At 39.8% G+C, this 10,251-nt stretch overlaps 1 long non-coding RNA gene across 1 annotated transcript in view; it reads left to right on the top strand.

Annotated features, from left to right (window-relative positions):
- Positions 1 to 1,542: 1,542 nt before the first annotated feature.
- LOC139083249 (uncharacterized) overlaps positions 1,543 to 10,251 on the top strand; it is a 31,807-nt gene continuing 23,098 nt past the window's right edge. Inside the window, exon 1 of the long non-coding RNA XR_011539805.1 lies at positions 1,543 to 1,776. This is a non-coding gene — a long non-coding RNA (uncharacterized lncRNA). The remainder of the gene's footprint in view (positions 1,777 to 10,251) is intronic.

The raw sequence follows: 10,251 nt of genomic DNA, 5'->3' as shown, positions 1-10,251 counted from the left end.
TGCAAATGGTATGATGGATGTCAAATGCAGATTCATAATTCATCACAGTGAGGAAGACTTATAATGGTGCATTTTCAAACTCAATGAAAATGCCCAAGCAGGTCAACATCTCATTCAGTAGAGGTAGTGTTAATATAATGGAACGTTTTCTTTGGTATATTCAGTGAAGCAGAGTAAGAGCCAAGCTCCAATTATTCTTTACAATGATGGAGGTGGGATATGCTCACAGATGCAGAGAGAGACATGAATCAAATTTGTGACCTCTCTTATAGAGTTTAGTGTGTGCGTGAGTGTGTGTGAGAGACAGTGTGTGAAAGATAGGTGATTCTAGAGAAAAATCTATTTCTGAGTATTACAAATGGTTTAATTTCCTCAAGTGTTACACAAGGAGGAGAATGTCATTGGAAAAACAAATACTTCTTTGTGTTAGGGTTATGATAATGTATTTTAATGAATGAGTTCCCTGTCATGATTGCTTTAAGCAGAATATTAAGCAAAATTTCAATAGAGTGGAAGCATTTCTTCAAACTAACAATGAAACTTAGCTTTTATCTATTGACAATGGAAAATGGCAACAGATATTTTAGGCATTTTTAAAAAACAGTTCATTGAGAGTTTTCCGTGAATAAATGACTTTTTCCCCTGTCTCTAAGTTGACTGCCAAAATATTTGGGACTGATCACCTGGGGCACTTGCTTCCTCCTTGGGCACAGGCCTCCTTCTCATTTCATATACTGTTGACCCAATCAATTCCAGCTGTTGTAGTCAGAACCCACATACAGCCAAATTCAAAGAGAAAAAATTTGGCATTCATGTCCATAGCTTCTCTTCCTGCTTCATTGACCCCACTTTAGCCCCCACTCTAAAGCGCTGTCCTTTCAAGGAGCTGAGGCATTTTTGGTTCGCCTCTGCCACCCTTCCCCATGCTTCAGGTAGTTTTCAGACATTTAGGGCTCATTGTGAATTTTATTTTGCTGGTACATTTCCAGAATTGTTGCATTTTATCTAAGCTCTGGTTGGGGCATGAATGGCTCTGGCTCCCATTATAGGATTTTCAGGCATCAGTGTGCAGATGAGAAAGCAATAGTACCTTCCTGGCCCTCAGAAATCACATCACACAGGCTTGTCCTGACTCCCAGTGATTCCATGGATGTTCAGGACCATGTGACCTAGGACCATCAGCAGATATTTTCTCCTTTAACTTTTAACCCTTCTATATTTCTTCAGTTAACTTTGATAGCTTCTCTGTGTTCTGTACATTACATAAAAATCTGTGCATCTCTGTTTCTAGCTATATGTATACATACTTACATTTGGACTCTTCTAAGCTTTTCTTGGAAAGAACCTCCCCTTTGATTCTATTTGTTTCCATTATTCAATCTTCGCTTGTTCTGTAGGGCAAAACCATCCACTAGGTCCAATATGGACCAAATTCCAGGATCTTTTCTCCTGTTTTTGAACAATACATGCACACAATTTTTATGGGCTTCACCTCTGTTACTATTGGGCACATGATTCTGCTGAAGCCACAGTTATTTTGCAAGTCAGCGAGGACGTCTCCAGCACTGGGTTGGAAGTATGTTGGTAACTTTGCTCTAAATTCCCCCTTTAATGGAAAAAAACATGGACGGAGGGCAGAGGAGCATAAATCTTGCAAGCTGCTTTTCCGAGACCAGCCAGAACTAGTCCTAAAGGAAGACACTGTACACTGCTGGAGGCTGTATTCTCTTCATTCTAATTTCAACAAGTAGTCGCCAGCCAGAGAAGCATTAGAAGGTAAAAGGGGATCAACCAGTTGTTAATCCAGTTGTGACTTTGGTTTGGGGTTCATTTCTTCAAACGGCTGAGTTGTGTGTTATTCTGTGATTGAATGCCTTTGTCCTGACAGAGCTTTTCATTTTGTACCTTTCACCATTGTTTTTGGCTGCAAACCAAGCCTCACATCTTCTGGTCATAGAATTCCTTTCTCCAGGCTCCACTGCAGGCTAAGGCCTCCGGGTAACATGAGACGCCTCAATTTCCCAGCAGACAGCACATTAAAGCGAGGTCTGTTGGCCAGCTGCAGAGACAGGTGTTATTCTCTTTTAATTCACATGCGCTCCCATTTATTTGTCCTAAGAATTCCTCTTCGAGGGTTGTTCACAAATGCTGAAGGAATTGGACAGATTTTACAGGCGGCAGAGTCTCAGGGATTAAAATGCTTCACCTGCTTGGTAGCTCAGCTTTGTGAACATGCTTCCAGATGTAGCGCACCATCTTTTTGTCTTTTGCTTGCTTCTTGTTAATGAACAAGAGATGTGGTGCGGCTCAGAGGTGCAACACACAATGTGTTTACCGGCTCAGATTCCATCTCGCCTTTTGGAGAAGGCTGACTCATGCTGCTTTCTGAGAAACTGGAGAAGTAAAGTAAATGCCACGATTATTGTCTTTTTCATCCATATCACGGAGCCTTGAAAACCTGAACTGGTTTAGTCCTATCAAATTTATTGTTGGTAGGGCTAAACCAGATCGATTTTTTATAGCTCTATTATATAGATGCAAAGGGTCAAATATCATAGTGTTTATTACAGACTCCGCTGTTGCTTCAAATATGTCTTTGGAGAGTGTTATGATTTTCATTGGAGAATGATCTTACAGGCTGATGGAGGGGTCCAGACATGGTCTGTCTAGTACAGATCACCATGATCCATTATTACCTCTTCTGATATTGGCAACTCTAAGTTGCCAGAGTTTGTACCACTTTCTAATCTAAAATCTATCTGTACAAATTCCTCTTTGAACGGCCTCAGCATTTTTTTCCCACAAGTCAAACCCATGTACAACCCTTTAGGCCTTCTCGCATTGGCTTGGGTCTCACTGGTTTTTCTCTTCTTTGCGGGATTTAGGGCAAAGAGCAATATTTTTCAGAATTAAAGACTATTTAATACAAATTCATATTATAAATCATGAGCAGAAGATGTTACTTTTCTGATTTAGGTAATATACAATAAGTAAATACTATGTATTCAGTGCAGCTATGAGACTAACAAGGTGACTGAGAGTTAATATAATTCCTTTGTGACATTCTTAATGACTCTTAAGAGACATAATCGTCTCTTCTAAGATGTTTGGATGGGATATGGGTCACATGGGAGACAATATCCTGTTCCTTGTCTTCCAGAATTCCTGGGAGCTAGTTCTTAAGGAAAATGGCATGTTCTTCATTTCAGTGCCCTAAGGCTGTCAGTATTTTTGGACTCTTCTTCCTTTCCTTCAGGCAGGAAATCGGATAAACCAGGATGGTAGCAAGACTTCAGAAATGGCCTCCCACCATATTGTCATTTGTGGCCTGTTGAAAACACCTGTGTCCTTACTATGTTTGCAAACCCCATGCGGCCACCAAATGCCCTGCATTCCAACCGCAAACACTTCCAAGCACGCTCTGAGCACACAGAGTTCTTCCAGGCCTTGGGGCCTTGCACGTGACATTCCTCCGTCTGTACTGTTTACTCATGCCTTCTTTACCCTTCCTCACCTGGTTAATTCCTACTTTTCTTGTAGCCCTAAAATCAAGCTTCTTCTCACTTGAGAAAACTTCCCAAAATTTCACAGGCAGAACTAGACACTTCCTTCTCTCTTAGTCTCTTTCTCACATCTCATTTTGCCACACATCACATAATTTTTGTTCTGCTCTTTATTTCCTTTGGATCATTTATTTTATGTGTCTCAGTAGACCATGCGTTCCTTGAGGAGAAGGATGGTATCTTATTCATCTTTGTGAATCTAGGTCTTTCTTCACACCTTTCCCTCCTGCCCTATCTCCCAAGCTGCTGCTTGGCAGAATCCCAAACACATAGTAGGTGCTTAATTAATACTGGTTAAATTAATGAGTGAAGATCTGAGTGAATAAATCTGTACTTACAATTGATCTTGAAAGGTTTTGGAGGATGAAGGCAGCTTCCAAATCTGAAGAGGATGGTGAATGAGGAACGCAGAGAAGGGAGGCTCCTAATTTCAAGTACTTGTTTTCTAGTGTTTTTCTTACTGTGTGGAAAGTAGTTATTTTTGATCCCACAGTCTTCTTCTGCTGGCCGATTTCATCTTTCTTTCTTCCCGCTCTGCTCATCTCACAGAGCTATAGGCAAACAGTTCCAGGAAAGGTTCTGAGCACTTTTAAAAATCCTCAAAACAACCATATAAGGGAGGTGCTATGAAATCCTAGTTTTACAGGGGAAGAAACAGAGGCTCAGAGAGGTCAAGTAACTTGCCCAAAGGGCACATAGTTGGTAAGCGACAAAGGTGGAATTCGAGCCCAGTCATCCTGGGTCCATAATCTGTGCTCTTAGCTGCCATGATGAACTGTCTGCTTTTCAAAAGTCAACTCTACACTGTCCATAGGAAAAGCTATTTATAGGGAGGGAAACTGAGCAGCTAATTTAAAGAATCCCTTGGAAATGCCCCCTAAAATGATAAAAAGAAGAGAAAAATAATAATTTCATTTGTAATTCTAGACTTGGGCAAATTTTTGAATGCTCGTGCAATTTGTACCTCAAACTGCATAACTAAATATTTCCTGAAGTAAGTAACTAGTCCTGTAATTTGACAACAATTTTTGACTCTACTTAACCCCTGCAGTGGGACATGGCATGTGATCCAAATGCCCTAGAGTTTTAAGTCAAGATAGACTTATGTCGTGAAACTATTTCTTTGTGGTTATTGTTGTCTTACCCTTTCCTTCCTGCTTTGGAAGAAATTTAAAGTTTAAACATATCTACAACTCCTATCTTTTCCCTAGAAAGCAGAGGTCCACAAAGATAAATGTTAGTTGTCAGAAAAGCACAAATGAAGGGGATGCTGTTTTATTATGGCATCTGAGAAGAAAAGCTATCAGGGTGAAATCTAATAGTCCCACATTTCTGATTCCATGTCTAATGAGATGTTCAAATTGGAGTGCAGCCCTCGGTGAAGTACTGATTGCTGAGAGGTAGCTCTGTCTCCTGGGGGTCTGGAAGGAGATCTAGCAGAAATTTCCAGTCAAGTTGAATGGAAAACATAAAAGGGAGTGTTCTATGGAGCTCAGAAGTCTGGCAATGATGGATTTACTCCATGTGTGAAAGACTGGAATGAGTGTCCTTCCCATAGTTGATTTATTAATTGGTTTATTAAGAAAGTCCTATACATTAATATTTCAGTACCTGCTTGACTATCATTATAAATTGCTAAATAGAGAGCCCATGAGTCAAATACGAATGGTTACTCCAATACCCATCAAATGATGTTTTTACATTTATCTATCTAATAATTTCCTAAGAAACAGGAGTGTGCCTAATTTGAGTAGAACACTGTGTTTTTATTTTATTTTTAAATTTAGATGTTTCCACAGATGATCAAGTATTAATTTACAGGGAAATTATTATACTTCTTCTTGGAATATGCCTATTGGAATCTATGGCATGAAATGCACCCATTTCTGACAGGATTCTTTTAATAATACTCTCTCATTTTATGAGATTTCATGGCACCATAGCGTGACTGAATAAATTATACTCCGTATATGGCCTGATTTCCCATAGTTACAATTCTTGAAGATCTTTCCGTTTTTTTTTTTTCAGTAGGAGAATTTTGTAAGATTATCAAATTTCATTATTTTACTAATGGACAATATTTTACCTAAACTGTCTTAAAAGGGCCTCTTTTCAATTAAAAAAATAGCTACAGCCAATGAAAGGCATCTATTATATAACTCCCTAGAGTGGATCCCTCTCCCGTTAACTAAAATTTTCAGGAAGCTTGAATTCCTCCAATTCCATTTTAAGGCCATTTTTTCTCATTCTGTTTCGGTGGCAATGAGGAACAGCTGGCCACCATCCTCCATGATAATAGCCTTCATATAGTCAAAACTCAAATGGTTTTGGACATGGTACTTACAAAAACATCTCCTTGCAAATGATGTAGCCTATTTGGTATTTCCCCCTGTAAATAGCTCTATTCCTTATAGCCATCCCTTCCAGCGACTATCAAATTTTAGCTCTGTTTAGTATAATGCAAGCATTTTCTGTCTCGGCTATTCAGGAATGTCTTCCGAGGAGGTTTCACAATAAAATTTATTGTGTTTAATTTATGACATACAATGTAAGAAGAATGGAATGCTTTTGCGTTAGGATTTGCATTGATAATGAAAGGTTACCATAGTGTTGGTCTGCTTTTACCAAATTTGCCAAATTCTGAAGGGAATGCCAATTAGAAAGCTGTAATGCTTTTCACTGCCACAGATTGAGACCAATACCTGGTGGTGAGGACCCATTCTCTGCTGGCTGGACCCTACTTCTGAATGGGAGAGGAGGCAAATGCTCGATCAAATAGAGTGTTTATGAAGTGATATCAATCATTCCAAGTGATAGCCACACCCCAAGAAAGCTGAGGAAGTGATTCAGTCTTTCTGAGGTCATCTTTTCTATTAGTAGCAATGTAGCCAAAAGTCTGAAAACGCTCACATCTTGCTCTCTTTAGGAAAAAACAACATTGATTTTAGAGGCTTTTGTTATGGAGGCCAGGGGGATTTTCCCACTGCAACACGGAGGAAACTGGGTTTGGATTGGGAAGCCAGACATTTCTTGGCCTGAGTTTCTCACTTGAATGGGATTCGAGCATGCCCCCTCCTCACCTCTCCAACCCCAAGCAGCTAGAAGCCCCGCCTCCTCCCTTGGACCATATGGGGAAGCTGGCTCGGGGGCTGTTATTCTACTGAACTCCAAGTTCACGCAGCTGTTCATTCCCTGCTTAATGTACTGGTAATTACAGCAATGTGCTCTTCTCTTTTCCCAATCATGTAACTTTTTCTAATGGAAATGATTTGTTTTTAACAACTTCCTTGCATTTTGTTCTTTAGTAAGAAAGGTGTCTTGTGGCATTGAAGGATTGAATTCTCTATAAAAATAACTAAAGTCTCCATATCAGCTCCATAGGAGGACTCCGTGGGACTAGCTGAAAGTGGGGGGTGGGAGGGGGGACTTCAGTGGGTGTAGCTAACTTGGTATGAACAGGTCAGTTGGGAAACAAAGCAAGCTCCTAGCCTTCTGCACATGGAGGTGGTGAAAGAACATTTTCTAAAAATGTGAAACTGGGAAAAATCAAAAGTACAAATTGAGCTTTACTTTCATGGTCCAAATTCAGTGTGCTCTCATAGGATTTTTAAAACAAATATCTGAAGAGTTTTTCACTTATCTTAGCTCTGTCTTTCACAGCATGTAAATTTTCTGCTTTGAAGGTTGGGTTTGGGTGGGGACTCAAATGATAAAAAGGGGTGCATCCTTCTCTTTAGCCATGCCAAGCTCCGGGACACAGATCAAACATGTGTTTGTTTACACTATCATTTCATTTGCAGATAAAATGTTTCAGCCTTGGAATCTCTGCTCTTGTATCTCCCTAAATGGCACTGGAAATCACCACATGAGGATTTTTACATTAAAAAAATTGTTTTAAGTATTTTTAAAAGCAAAACTTTTCCAACTCATTAAACTGTTTCATTTTGGGCTTTTACTTTTTAAAAAATTAGTTAAACAGCAAAGAACACCAAGTGAAATCCCCGTGTGCGAATGAAAATACTAGTTCTATATAGCATACATAGTTAATTTAATTAGACAGATGATAGCAAAATGGATGTCTCCTTTACAGGCATACCTCAGAGATATTGTGGGTTCAGTTCCAGACCACCGCAACAAAGTAAATATTACAACAAAGCCAGTCACATGAATTTTTTGGTTTCCCAGTGCATATAAAAGTGATGTGTAAACTATACCGTAGTCTATTAAGTGTGCAATAGCATTATGTCGAAAAATCCCCAGTGTATACAACTGAATTTAAAAAATTTTAAAAATGCTAACCATCATCTAAGCCTTCAGCGAGTCATAATCTTTCTGCTGGTGGCAGGTCTTGCCTCGATGTTGATGTCTGCTCACTGATCAGGGTGGTGGTTGCTGAAGGTTGGAGTGTCTGTGGGATTTCTTAAGATAAGACATCAGTGAAGTTTGCCACATTGATTGATTCTTCCCTTCATGAGTGATTTCTCTGTAACATGCGATGCTGTTTGGTAGCATTTTACCCACAACAGAACTTCTTTCAAAATTGGAGTCAATCCCCGCAAACCCCACTGCTGCTTTATCAACTAAGTTTATGTCATAGTCTAAATCCTTTGTTGTCGTTTCAACAATCTTCCCAGCATCCTCATCAGGAGTAGCACCCATCTCAAGACACCACTTTACTCATCCATACAAAGCAACTCCTCATTCATTCAAGTTTTATCACGAGATTTCCGTAATTCACTCACATCTTCAGGCTCCACTTCTAATTCTAGTTCTCTTGCTATTTCCTCCACATCTGCAGTTACTCCCTCTGCTAAAGTCTTGAACCCTCAAAGTCATCCATGAGGGTTGGAATCAACTTCATCCAAACTCCTGTTAACGTTGATATTTTGACCTCTTTCCATGAATTGTGAATGTTTTTAATGGCATCTAGAATGTTGAATCCTTTTCAGAAGGTTTTCAATTTACGTTGTCCAGATCCATCAGAGAAATCACTAGCTATGGCAGTTATAGCCTTACAAAATGTATTTCTTAAATAATAAGACTCAAAAGTCAAAATTACTCCTTGATCCACGGGATGCAGAATGGCTGTTGGGTTAGCAGCGTGAAAATAACATTAGTCTCGTTGTACATCTCCCTCAGAGCTCTTGGGTCATGAGGTGCCTTGTCAATGATCACTAATATTTTGAAAGGATCTTTTTTTTTATCAACAGAGGGTCTCAACAGTGTGCTTAAAATAGTCAGTAAACCATGTTGTAAACAGATGTGCCGTCATCCAGGCTTTGTTGTTTCATTTACAGAGCACAGGCAGAGTAGATTTAGCATAACTCTTAAGGACCCTAGGATTTTTGGAATGCTTGATGAGCATTGGCTTCAACTTAAAGTTATCAGCTGCATTAGCCCCTAACAAGAGAGTCAGCCTATCCTTTGAAGCTTTGAAGCCAGGCATTGACTTCTCCTCTCTAGCTATGAAAGTCCTAAACGGCATCTTCTTCCAATGTAAGGCTGCTTCATCTGCATTGAAAATACATTGTTTTGCATAGCCACCTTCACTGACTATCTTAGCTAGAGCTTCTGGAGAACTTGCTGCAGCTTCGTCATCAGCACTTTCTGCTTCACTTTGTACTTTTATGTTATGGAGGTGGCTTCTTTTTTTAAACCTCGTGAACCAACCTCTGCTAGCTTCAAACTTTTCTTCTGAAGCTTCCTCACCTCTCTCATCCTTCATAGAATTGAAGAGAGAGTTAGGGCCTTGCTCTGGATTAGGCTTTGGCTTAAGGACATGTTGTGGTTGGTTTGATCTCATATCCAGACCACTAAAACTTTCTCTATATCAGCAATAAGCCTGCTTTTGCTTTCTTATCATTCATGTGTTCCCTGGAGCAGCACTTTTGATTTCCTTCAAGAACTTTTCCCTTGTATTCGCAACTTGGCTAACTGTTACGAGAGGCCTAGATTTTGGCGTGTCTCAGCTTCAACATGCCTTCCTCACTAAGCTTAATCACTTCTAGCTTTTGCTTTAAAGCGAGAGACATGAGACTCTTCCTTTCACTTGAACAATTAGAGGCCACTGTAGGATTATCAATTGGCCTAATTTCAATATTGTTTTGTCTCAGGGAATAGGGAAGCCTGAGGAGAAGGAGAGAGGCAGGTGGGGCAGTCAGAACACACACAACATTTATTGACTATGTTTGTGGTCTTACGTAGGCACAGTCTGTGGAGCCCCAAAGCAATTACAATAGTAACATCAAAGATCACTGATCACAGATCACCATAACAAATATTCTTTATATTACAACGAATGTTAATTGGGTTGGCAGCAGAGAGCTAGTCTTGTCTAAACATTGATTGACTGTTGATTCTATCTTCAGAAAGTCCACCATCCTCAGTCTTTGTGATCAGGATGTCTGTTCTCTTGCTGACTTCTCAAAAAGTTGCTTATAAAACAATTGCTATTCTGGCCCAGTACAAAGGTTTGGCCCAGTCCAAAGCTCAAGAGAGCAAAATAGTTTCTTTGCAAAGGCAGTTCTGACTCCATTTTAAAATGGCTCCACTTGGGGCTGGCCTGGTGGCATAGTGGTTAAGTTTGCACACTCTGCTTCAGTGATCTGGGGTTCACAGGTTCTGATCCTGGGTTCAGATCTAGCACAATTCATGAAGCCACACTGTAGTGGCATCTCACATAAAATAG

Source organism: Equus przewalskii, chromosome 5 (assembly GCF_037783145.1).
Source record: "Equus przewalskii isolate Varuska chromosome 5, EquPr2, whole genome shotgun sequence".
Classification (NCBI taxonomy): domain Eukaryota; kingdom Metazoa; phylum Chordata; class Mammalia; order Perissodactyla; family Equidae; genus Equus; species Equus przewalskii.
The sequence above is the reverse complement of the archived record's forward strand: the minus strand, read 5'-3'. Positions and strand labels throughout refer to the sequence as shown.